Raw genomic sequence first — 13,393 nt, 5'->3', positions numbered from 1 at the left:
AGCAAATATATGAAACCCAGTTAAATTTGAATTTCAGATAAATGAGGAATAATTTTCTAGTATAACTCTGTCCTTACTTCATGGGACACAGTTATACTAAAAAATTATGTATTATATACCTGAAATCCAAATATAAGTGATCATTCTGAATATTAGCAGACAATCCTATATACAGTCTGCGTCAAAACTATGCTCTAACATAGACTTGATCAATAATTGGACAGGTTTTTAAAAACTCAGTAATTCAAGATTGCTCCTTAATAACACACACTGACCTCCATTTATTGATTTGAAGACACATAACAAAGTTTGCGAACTCCTACAGGCCAAGATTTTATCTGCAAAGTTCCACTTGGGAAAATATTCTATAAGAGAAACTATAAAATCAATTTCAATCCAAAGATCATTTAATGCTTTGCAATACTAAATGAAATTTGGCACTTTACAAGACATACTTTCTTAGTTAATTCTATATTTTAGTCAATTCTAGTTAATTTAACCTCACAATTTTACTTTATCTTCATTTAACTGAAAGATATATGTAATTTCCCCCCCATTAAATAGAGATGAGGAAACTGAAACTCAAATAATTTCTCAAGACTTTAGTTAGTGATAGTACAATTAAATGCTGATCTGTTTTACTTTATATCCTATATTCCTCCCTTCATACTTTATATGTTTTTAAGTGTTTGCATATGGCTACCTACCTTTATCGAAATGTTGTAAATATTCACCATTTACTTTTATACATTCATGGCTGCATTTCGAAATATTAAGTTTCTAAAACTAAAATCTACTGATTAACATAACACAAAAATGTTTTTGTTAGTAAGTTCAGAAAAATTCTATACATACTTTATAGTTCACTGATAATGATTCACTCAATTTTATTATGTAGGAAGAGCACTAAAGAATGAAATTGCCTTGTGATTTTAACCCTTCTGAAGACATTCCAAAAGAAAATATTTCATTATTTACCTTGTTATACGCAGTTCTTCCTTGACATAAAAACATTTTAGATGATTCCAGATCACTAATTAAAATAGAACCTCATATTTTATTGTATTTGGTATGTTGAAGCCTTTATGTTCTTCAGTATTGCTCCAAGGTAAAAGAAGCATTTATATTCAGGACAGTTTATAGATCCCAGCTTTCTGGTACATAGCAAAGTGAAATATAAGTGCTGGTTGTCATTTATTGGATAGAGGGTTAAGTTTCACTAGGATATGACACAAACTGCTTTTCTAACATAATTCCCCTGCAGTGATTTAACCAACCAAAAATATCAATAAATCATAAGTGAAATTTTGCTTTAGGCTGAATCTAGTTTAATCATATTTTTGCCTGGAAAAAAAAATCTCACTTATAAGATTTGGGGTTATCTATTATGCATATATTATTGGAAAGCATCACCTACTAACCTTTATGAATCTCTGATACATTTTCAAAGTGTCAAAGTAGAAAATCAAAGCTTTTATTATCTCTCTAAGAAATTGCCAGGTAACTAACATGGAAGATATATTATACATTAAAAAAAAACTACAGTAATCTATAACTACCTCGGCTTCTCGTAATTTATATTCCAAACTTCCAATACTTGCTACCTTTTTTTTTTTTTTTTTTTTTTTTTTTGCTAAATCGAACAGTCTCAGCCCCAGGTTTAGCCAAAGGCAAAGCTGTGAGGGGTGTGAAATTTGCCTTTACAATTTTCAGGCTCCCTTTTTTATACTCTTCTCCCACAGCAGCACATCTTCATTCAGCTCTATCATGTTTCCTAGGCTAAGTTCTTAAGACACTTTGCATACTATTTCCATTCTTCACTCAAAATTATGTGCTACACCTTCCAGAATTATTTATAACTTGACATCTGCTTTTTCATTTATTCAACATAAATTGAGTAGACACTAGGTACAAGTCACTGATGCCAAGTTAAAGGACCCAAACCTCCTTTAAAGAACTCACAGGCTGTTGGCTAGGTAGAAACAAAGACAAGAAAGAAACAGGAGATATCCAAGAGTAAAACAAACACCATATTTTTCCTTAGCCCACAGGGTGCCATGCCCTCTTGGTTTTACTGCTATTTTCCTAGTAACAGTTTCTCAGAGCCTGTGCTATCCCTTCTTGTCTTCCAGCAATTTGGAGAGTCTAGGGATTCATCATGAGCCTTTTCCCATCGCTATCTACACCCACTCCTTGAGGATCTCTACTTCCCAATGGGTTTAAATAATCCCATTATTCCAGATTATTATCCCCATTCCCCTGCAAGTTCCAGACTAAAATCTAAATTTCTACTTGACATCCTCCCTTTGATGCTTAAGAGACATCTCAGATTCAACATGTAAATTACAACTCTTCCTTCCTTCTTTGTCTCCTCAAATCCCCTGAACCAGTCCTTCCCACCAAAGGCACTGTCATTGCCTTTGTCCCAGACTCTCATGACAAAAAGCTATTCCTCTCTTAGTGTCCTAACTTTTCAACCAATCCTTCAGCAAATACTATGAAACTGTGCTGTTAATTCTGTCAAGTTTACATCTTCCATTTCTGATTGTTTTCTAAGCCATATAGATTCCCCCCCCCCCCCAGCTATAGTAATAGAATCTACCCTAGCTTCTTCTCGTTTCTACTCTGGTGTCCCTATAATTTATTCTCTACTACCTTGAATGCAAGGTTATTAAAAGGAAAAGAGATCATGATTTGCTTTCAACTCTTTCCTGATGTTAGTTCACACTTGGAATAACATTTGAAGTCTGCAATATATCCAAAGGGCTATATTTGGATATATAAAGTATATAAAGTATATATTTGGATATATAAAGGGATATATTACATATCCAAAGGACTTCCAAATGAAGTAATATATCCAAAGGACTTACAAACAAAGCCTTTAGCTTCATTTATAAGGCCCTCTACCCTGGTCATCAATCCAGCCACACTGGTGTTTTTGTCATATACCTTTGAACACATCAAACATGTTTCTGCCTTAAAGCCTTTGCATGCACCATTACTTTTCCCTAGAATGTCCTCTGTATAGTCACTTGGTATAGTCTGGTATAGTCACAACATTTAGGTATATTCCCTCACATATCACCTCCTCACTGAGGCCCTACTGGGCCATTCTATCACCCATATCTATGCCTCATATGTAAATAATCTATATCCCTTATCTCCATCTTATATATTTTATTCTTCCTTATAACATCTTAGTGATATTAAGATACATATATTTATTTGACTATGTTGTGTGTCCTTGACAACAAAGTAAGCCCCCAAAAAGCAGAAACACTGCTATTATCTCAATACCTAGAGAATAACTAATAATATAAATAACTTTCTCCTCTCTCATATGGCATCTATCACAAAGTAAATATTTGTGTCCAATGTTTCTACATTTCATGTCCCACTTTATCTTTTTCAAACTCCAATCTGCAATTTTTCCCTCCAATCCATTAAAATACCTCTTGCTTGCATATAGGAGAATAAGAACTTTCAATCATTATTAGTTATGGAGGCAACTGATAAAATCCTTTTGGAGACAAATTTTGCAATATCTAATCAAGTTTTCAGTGGACCTATGCTATAGCCAAGAAACTCCATATCTAATTTTATGCCCCAGAGAACATACAAAGAGTCATGTGCAAAGAAGTTTGTAGCAGCATTATTTGTAATGGAGAAATACTGGATATAAGTGAGTTGCCAATAATTAGAAGAATGAACAAATATATTTTGGTATATTTCTATATTTATATTTAGCAGTTATAATCCATAAGGCAAATCTATATGTATCCCCATAGGTTATCTAGGAAATTTAATGTTGAATGAAAAAGTCAAATATCATAACTCATTTTATCTACAGAAATTGATAAAAATTTAAAAAACACCGACTAAATATCATATGTATGTATATATATATATATATATATATATATATATATATATATACACATATATATATATGCATATGTATGCACGTGTGTATGCATGTGGGTGTGTAGTCAAAATATAAAGACATGAAAAGGATAATAGTTTCATGATTAAACCACTGAAAGAAGAAAATGACAAATCCAAAGTCTCTGTCCCTGCCTCCCTCTCTTTTTCTCTCAGCAGCAATTCATAAACCAACACCCAACTTCCAAGTCATTTTTAAATATATTAACTGACCTAGAACCTTGTAGGAGCACTAACCACACTGACTCCATCTTTGGCCCTCCACCTTGTTCATGCACACGTAATGATCTCCCTTGGGGCTATGTGTTCTAGGCCCCTTGAGAGTTAATGCATGCCCTGACTGCAATGGGTGAAGGCTTGTTAAGATCGTCCCTAGTGGCACACAGAAGGCTCCACTTGATATAAATCGAGATCCTAGTAAAGATCCTCTGGTGCACAGATGGATCCACTTCAGATAACTACCCTGTGACCTCACCACCATGCCCCTTGTTGTATATATAAAGGCTGGGGATTAAGGTCCAGACTTTGACGAGAATAGCTGTGTGGCATAGCTGAGTTGCACCTGAATTGTTTGTCTCCTCCTCACCCTCCCAATCTTCACATTACACGTTTCAAACATCTTTGCTCTGATTTCTTGCCTTTTTGTATATAATCCTAAGAGAGCTCTACTTTTTTTTTTTTAATTTTGTTTGTTGTTTGTTTTTGGTTTGTTTTTTTGTTTTGTTTTGTTTTGTTTTGTTTTTTTGAGAGACAGAACACGAGTGGGGGAGGGACAGAGAGTGAAGGAGGCACAGAATCCAAAGCAGACTCCAGGCTTCCAGCTGTTCAGCACAGAGCCCAACACAGGGCTCGAACCCACCAACCATGAGATGGTGACCTGAGCCGAAGTCGGACACTTAACCGACTGAGCCACCTCGGTGACCCAGGGATCTCTACTTTGAATGTGTCCCATGTTGTGATTTCCTCTTAAGTTTTTGGTTTTGTTTTGTTGTGTTTTGTTTTGTTTTTGAGAGAGAGAGAGCAACCAGGGGAGGGGCAGAGGGAGAGGGAGAGAGAAAATCTTAAGCAGGCTCCACACCCAGCACAGAGCCTGATGCAGGGCTCCATCTTGCCTGTGAGATCAAGACGTTAGCCAAAATCAAGAGTTGGATGCTCAACCAACTGAGTCACCCAGGCGCTCCTTTTAAGGTTTTTATATCAAGGTAATATGAATGTCATAAAATGATTTAGATTATTTCCCTTTTGTTTCTATCAATTTTTTAAAAAAATTATAGTATAATTCACTGGTGACACCTCATGATCACCAAAATTTCACTGGGGGGGATGTTTGAAATTAATATTTCAATTACTTAATAGTTATAGAATTAAATTTCCTACTTCTTTAAATATATATTTCAAAGTATTATATTTTTCTAATATGGTGATTCAGCTTAATTAGAAAATGTGCTTTCACAAACCTATTTATAATCTCTACATTTTAGAGTACAGTTGAACCTTGAACAACAGGGATTTGAACTACAGGGTCCATTTATACACAGATTTTTTTAAAAAAATAGATACAGTACATACTGTAAATGTACTTTCTCTTATGATTTTCTTAATAACATTTTATTTTCTGTAGCTTACTGTATTGTGCAAATATTATGTTTAATACATGTAACATTCAAAATATGTGCTGATTGACTATATTACCAGTAGGGGCCCTGGCCAGCAATAGGATATTAGTACTTAAGTTTTGGGGCCAAGATATACATGGGTTTTCAACTGGGTGGGGGTTGAATGCCCCTAAACTCATGCACTGTGCAAGAGTTAACTGTATTTCTTTGTTAAATGATATAATATTTACATACAGTAAGATGCACCAAATTCAATACATAGCTACATGTGTGTTACACAGGCATATACACATATAACCACCTTAGACAGTAACACACTGAGCATTGCCATCCCTTCCAGAAGGTTCCCTTGGGCCCCTGGTCAGTAACCACTACTCTGACCTCTATATTCATAGATTAATTTTGTCTTTTCTTGCACTTCTTGTAAGTGGAAACATATCTCATGTGTCTAGCATCTTTTACTCAAAATATAGTAAAAAAAAAATACAAAAACAAAAAACTGTTCATCTTGTGTGTACCCCTAGTATACTTTTGATTACTGTTCTGTGTCCCATTTCATGAATACACCACAATTTATTTACTGGTTTTCCACTATAGGAATATTTGGATTGTTTCTAGTCTTTGGCTCTTTTGAATAAAACCGCTATGCACATTTTTATGTATCATTTGTGCAAATATGCATTGCTTTCTCTTGAGTGTATATCTAAAACTACATTTGCTATATATTACTTGTAGATATTATAGGATAGCTCTTTGAAGTGAACACAGGAATTATAGTTTGGGCAATTATCTATGAGATTTCCAGTTGCTCTATAATCTCACCAACAACTAATATATCTAGTAGTAGTAGTTAGTAGTAGGTATAGCAGTAGCTGTTGTTTATCAGTCATTAGGGTGGGGGTTAAACTCCTTGTGGGTTTAATTTGAATTTCTCTTTATGCTAAGGATACTAAACACCTTTTAACATTTTTCTTGATCATGTGGATATACTATATTGTGAAGTTATTGAGCTGAGTCTGTTCTTTGTTTCTCCTATCTACAAGGCTTTTAGGAGATGAATGTCTAGCAAATATCTAGTCACAAAAACTGGTTTGACATTTTGTTTTATGAATGATGTACTTCATCAAACAGAAGATCTAAATTTTAATGAAGTCGAGTTAACCTTTTCTTTTATAGGATTTCTTTTCCTATTTATCAAATTAATGTTTATCCCAAGCTCACGAAGATATCTACTGTTTTTATTCTAAAAACTTTGTCTCTCACAAGTGAATTTTTGAGCTAGTGATCAAAGTGTGAAGGTTCATATTTTCTATACAGATATCTTATTTATTCATCACAAGGTATTGAGAAGAAATTCATTTCCCTAGTGATCTACAGTGGCATTTTATCATGTCAAGTGATTGTGTATATATGTCAATTTCCATACTCTATTTATTTGTGTTGTCTCTTGTGCATCATTCTGTCAATAACACCCTGTTTTAATTACTGTAGTTTTGTATTAAACCTTAACTTTTGATAGTGTGGTTCCTCCCTCATTTTTCTCTTACAATATTATTTCTGTAAGTCTCTTGTATTTTTACAGGAAGAAAGAGAGAAAGAAAGGAAGAAAGAGAAAAAGAAAAACTAAAAAAAGAACACATAAAAAGTAGAGAGACTCTTGTGAGATTTTGAATGGTATTGCTTTAAATTTCTACATGTATTTAGGAAGAAGTGACACCTCAAAATGTTGAGTCTTCTAATGCACAAATGTGAAATGAACTTCTATTTATTTGGGAGTTATATAATGTCTCTCAGTCATATTTTGTTTTCAGTATAGAGATTTTTTACAACATTTTCAGATTTATTTCTAGGCGTGTATGTCATTACAAATGGAAATTCTAAATATTATCTGTGTCATTTGATCATTTGGCTGGATGGAAATACATATACTTTTATTATATATATTAGTAACTTTTCTCTATAAAAATAAAACTAGAAGTATTAATAGAAATATTACTCTTTTTCTTGCACCCAATATAGCACCAAATTATCAGTCATTTTTTGTTTAATTCTTCCCCCTTTTTTTTTTTTTCCATGACACCGCTTTCCCCAAATGTCTTGAGAGTCTTGATTTATTTTTCCTCTATTGTTCACAATTTGAAATTCTGGCTTAGATCTCTTCCCCAAACTGCAATACCCACACTCTTCAATGTGTCAGAAAAATGAAAGAGGCTTTTATTTAACAGGACCAATTTAGCTTAAAAGGAAGTTGTGGCTGTAAATGGCATGTTTTCTATTCCAATTAATGGAACAGTATTGTGTGTCATATGAAGTGATACTTTACTGAAATCTGTACCCCTCAGAAAATGTCTGTATGATTATAACCCATTCCTATTGTAATATCTTACATTTCTTAAATATTTTTAAAAAACACTGACAGAGAAGCATTACCAAAATAAAGATTGTGAAAATGGTTTTGTATAAGCTGGGTTTTTTTGTTTTTGTTTTTGTTTTTTAGTATATTTGTCACACACTGTTACATTTGTTTCAGGTGCACAATATAGTGTTTCAACAAGGTTATACCTTATGCTGTGTTCACTGCAAGTGTAGCTCCCATCTGGTGCTGTACAACATTACTATAATACCATTGACTATATTCTCTATGCTGTATCTTTTAGTCCTGTGACTTATTCATCCCCTAACTGGAAGCCTGTATCTCTTAAGGAACACAAATCAGGGAGAGCAAAGGCAAACGGAAAAAATTAAGGATGTTGTAAAGAAAATTCTCCCATTGGGAGAGGGTTGGATAAAATGAGTAAGGGCCAAATTAATTCTCAGATTTAAGTTTTCTTAGGTCTTTTGTTTGTTTGCTTGCGCTTTCATATCCCTTATTAGATAAATTTAATACACAGGGCAAATAATCTTCAGTTTGCCACTGTACTCAGGTTTCTTACATTTTATATTAGTATTATGTGAATCCAAGGAGGTTTATTACATCCTAAGTGAGAACTCTTTTTGTTGTTGTTGTTTCCAGTGAGGAATCTTTTCTTAAGAGCAATCTACTCATCTGTTGAGGATTATCTATTTAAGAAACCAATGTACTACTTGATCAAATTAAATGCATGTTATTTAACAATACTAATTGTCACCAAAATTCATTTCTCCTCCAGGAATGAGCAATATATTTCATATTTTGATAATGATTTTTGTATGTAGATGATACTGTAAGGAATTTTCTTAGGTTAGGGTGTCACATGGGTTGCTCTATATTTTTCAATTACATTGTACAAATACCCCATTTCTAAATAATAACTGATATCACAATTCCTTTTTTTTTTATTATAATCTGTGTGTGTAGGATCTGATTGCATGTGATATTCTATGTGGGGGATAAGTTTAGGAATCCCCCGGGCTTACACCAATGGGTTGACAAGGCATAAAGAAATACAGTCATAAAATGCTTACACACGAGTTTGGATAAATCAGATTGGCGCCCCAAGAATAGGGGGGTGCAAAGACACCCCAAGATTAGGGAGGCACAAAGGTGCCAGGAATAGGAAGGTGAAAAGGCACCCCAAAATAGACAGGGGGTGCAGAGCCCCCAAAATAGAGAGGGAGAGGCAAAGGCCTGAAATAGAAACAGTGCAGAAGTGCCCAATACATAGGAATAACAAGATTAGATATTCAGGGTGAGAGCACCCCAAATTTAGTACTATAGTAGAAAGCTGCTTTCATAGGAGAATAGGGCCAGGTTAGGTAAATTGGTGAATTGGACTATGGACTGCTGCAGGCAAAGCAGCCTGGAGTGGAGATGATTAACAAAAGAAAAGGTGTCTTGTCAATCCTGAGGTTACTCCCCCTAACTGTCTCAGCCCCTAGGCTAAGATAAACAGAGGTGCTACCTCATGTTCCCTGTAAACAACCTTCCTCCTGACTGCCTAGTGCCCAGATTTTGTTTTGTATTAACCCAAACCCCTAACCACAAATATCTTCAAGACCCCCTTGCCCTCACGTCCACAAGTTAACGTTCACAGATTCATTGTCCCTTTGTGCATGTCCATCGCCATGTTTGTAAGCCTTCTGATCCTAATAAAAACGGGGCAAAGACCCTCATTCGGGGCTTTTGTCTTTTTCCGGACATTAGCTATGTCTCGCTTCAATCCTGTGTCTGCTCTTTTGCTAGACAAGAGAGAACTTTAGACTTAGAGTCTACGACACTTCTAGTCCCCTTAACATTAATATTGGCACAAGTCTGGGAGCTCTGAAAATGTTGCCTTCTTGTGTAGTGTCTTTCAGATTTGAACCCTGTAGATTTCTTAGAAATCTAATTTTTTTTTATCATTATGCTTGATAATAACAAAACTACTTAAACGTATTGAACATATTGAATACGAGGTTTAGACTAGAAAATCCACTTACGGTACATACCACCCTGTATGCATGTATTCATGCAAAGTCATAATGTACTTGGAAACCAAACCCCCTTCAAAGATGATATGGTTTTCCTTTTTAATGAAAGGAAGATGACTTCCTGTTTCAAATTCAATACAGTCCCACATGATAACCAACATTTTGGGCTAACCGTTGCAAGTGGTATTACCATTCCCTTAAGCTGACAAGCTTCTTTCCAGAAAGATTCTTCATTTTAACTTGTGGACGCGAGGGCTTCAGACAAATAATATGGATTCAGAAATATTAGTCAGGCCAGATATAGATGTCCTAGATTCACTCCTTCTCTCCTTTATACTTGGTTTTGTGTTCATGAAGAATGTGGAGAGGGGCACCTGGGTGGATCAGTCTGTTGTGAGTTCGAGCCCCACGTTGGGCTCACTGCTGTCAGTGCAGAGCCTGCTTCAGATCTACTATCCCCATCTCTCTCCGCCCCTCCCCCATTGCACTCTCTCAAAAAGAAAAAGAAAAAAATATTAAAAACTTAAAAAAAGAAGAATGTGGATAGCCATACCTGACCCCCCATAATAGATTCTAACAACAAATATAGTTTTTCATAACTTCTATATGTGTGTGTGTGTTTGTGTATATATGTGGTTGTGCTTAAGGGGAGAATTTTAAAGGAAGATGAGTCACCCCACGTATACACATGTTCTAAAATTCTGCCTATATTCAATTTTTTTCTCTTCTTCCTGCCATTTTCCAAGAAAAATAACACTATTTCTAAGAAGTATATAGGAATTATTTACTAAATAATATTTTAAAATAACATACTGATTATAATTTTGTCCCATTTCTGCCTGAAATCAACTCTTCTAACTTTCAAGTGATTAATCCTCATTAGATAGTAAGATTTATTCTAGGATTCATGGTGATAATCACATTATAAAATTTTTTAAAAGGTACTTTGTAACTTCCATGTTAATTCCATTTTGTTAGATGGAGAAACTAATCCAGATTTGAAGTGAAAGCCAATTGTCTACATTTGTTCTATATGATTGCATGTTTGGTTTGAGGGTATTCATGAAATATTTTATCATGATGATAAATAGTACAGATGATTTTGCTTAATTTCATTTTAATCCATTATAGATATTTAATCAAGGGAATAAAAGCAAAGTGAAACTTGCCTCATTAAAATCACATCAGAATTGTGGGTTTGGGGAGCATTGATTCTTAGCAAATTTGTAATTATCACTTGTTCAGACCCTGTAATTTTATCACATTGATATGTGCTTTAAACTTATCTGGATCACACAGGTTAATGTATATAATAAAACTTTCTTTTAAGTATCAGTAACTTTGAGTACCCTATAAACATTTTTAGCTTCTGCAATACCATGTACATTCTTCTAAGGAGTAAACAACGAGATCATTTATTACCTCCTGGGGAAAGCTGCCTTATAAAACTGATGTGATTAAAACAAAAGACAAAGCCCCAAATAAAAAGTCCTCTCCATATTCTCTAAAGCTCTTGTCACACTCTTACTATAAATGACCATTTCTGACATAAAATATTTCTCTCCTTTACTCATCTTCTATTAGTTATCTGGTCAAAGTTTAATTTAAAGTAAAGGAATATAGTAGATTCTGGTGTTCGATGGTAAAGAATTATGGATGCAGTAGTCCATTTGCTTTTTCCCTGATGTGTGATGGAAACACTGATGAAAGTACACTAAAAAAATAGAGATATTGATATTTATTAAAAATCCAAATCTGTCAGTGTTGATAATTTTCTGAAAATACTATCAAAACAGAGATACCCCCAAAACAAAATGACACAAATAGAGAAGAATATCTACTTTTCTTCAAACAATTCTAGCAGTTGAATACTTCTGTTTATACAATTCTGGGCATTTTCTTTTTCTTAGGTGCAGATTCTGCATGTGGCTTAATTAAGCTTATCAATTATTCTGCTCATATGTGCACTTATAAATCTCTCTTCCTTTATCTATTAAATGAAATATTGAGACCAAGTTCAGAATATGGAATGATTTTTTTTAAATAGCTGCTGCAGCAATGCTTGTGTCCCATAGTTAAATAACCAGATAAGAGTGGGCTTATTCTCATGAACACTAGAATTTTCCACTACCCTTCAGATTAAATTCATGGTACATTATTTCCTTGGTCTCCAAATTAATGAAAGTCTTTGGAAACTTTTACAGCAAAAAGAAAAGTCAAGATGATTCCTTGCATAAGGAGAATTCCAACTGCCATTGCTGAGTCTGAGTCGTAAGGACCCAGGTGCAAAGACTGGAGAGAAGCTTCTTGTAGCTAAGCAAGGTCTCTGACTGACAGCCAGCAAGGAAACGAGGACATCGGCCCTATAACTGCAAAAAACCTAAAAGATTTTGTTTTTCCTCAGAACCTTCAGTACGGAGGCAAGCCTACAGTATCTTGATTCTAGCTGGGTGAGACCCACGTCAGATTTCAAAGCTACGGAATTGTGATATAATAGGTGGGTGTTGTTTAGCTGCCAACTTCATACAATTTGTATGGCAGTGACAGAAAACTACTATAGGCAAATTCCAAAGAAGCCCTAAGAAGATTTTTCCAGTATTTCTAATTGTCTTTCTGCTTTTAAAGAAATGGACAAAATAAGTTCACTATTAAAATTCCTATTTTCTTCCAAAATCCCCTTCTGAAGGACTAATAGTTTAACTGGTTGTATTGCTCACTACTTTCCTGTCAACATGTCAAACTCATTTGGATTTTTGTTTTCTCTCCTGCTCCGTTCTCTGCTGTTTAATCATTTTTCAGTTTGCACTGCTAAGATTTTTTAATTTGTTCATTTACACTCTAATGGTGGGCTCGTCAATTGGCTGATACAATATATATGTGTTAGAAATAAACTCTAAATTAAAACACTTTATCTCTTGTGCCTATATCTGATAATATTAGGAATATAACTAGAATAAGTTCTTATAGTATTATCAAATATAGATAACCAATATTATTTAACTATATTTATTTAATTTTTATATGGCTAGATTTTCATTCAGTTTCTCTCAGGCAGAACATTACCAATATGTGCTCTTACATTTAAATTGAGTTGATGTCCATGACAGGAAAATTGAAATGAAAGAACGGAATATAAAACTCAAGCTGTTGTTCATTGCCTTATATGATTGTTAAATAAATGATTCCCCTTGAGGATATTTTGAATACTTGAACAAGAAAACTATTTTTTCCAGAATTTAGTAAGTTCAGGTTTTCTGTTTCAGAACAAAAAAACAAGTGTAGAGAAATACTAAAATTATCATATTCACATAAGTGAATGATATGTTTTATACACTATTACTAGCCAAAGAAAAATGTTTCAGAGATAAATATATAAATTTCCCTATGTTCATTCAAGGGAATAAAACAAAGCTCAGGAAATTTTTCCTCCTTCACAGCTGATG

This window comes from Lynx canadensis, chromosome B3 (genome assembly GCF_007474595.2).
Source record: "Lynx canadensis isolate LIC74 chromosome B3, mLynCan4.pri.v2, whole genome shotgun sequence".
Taxonomy (NCBI): Eukaryota; Metazoa; Chordata; class Mammalia; order Carnivora; family Felidae; genus Lynx; species Lynx canadensis.
The sequence above is the reverse complement of the archived record's forward strand: the minus strand, read 5'-3'. Positions refer to the sequence as shown.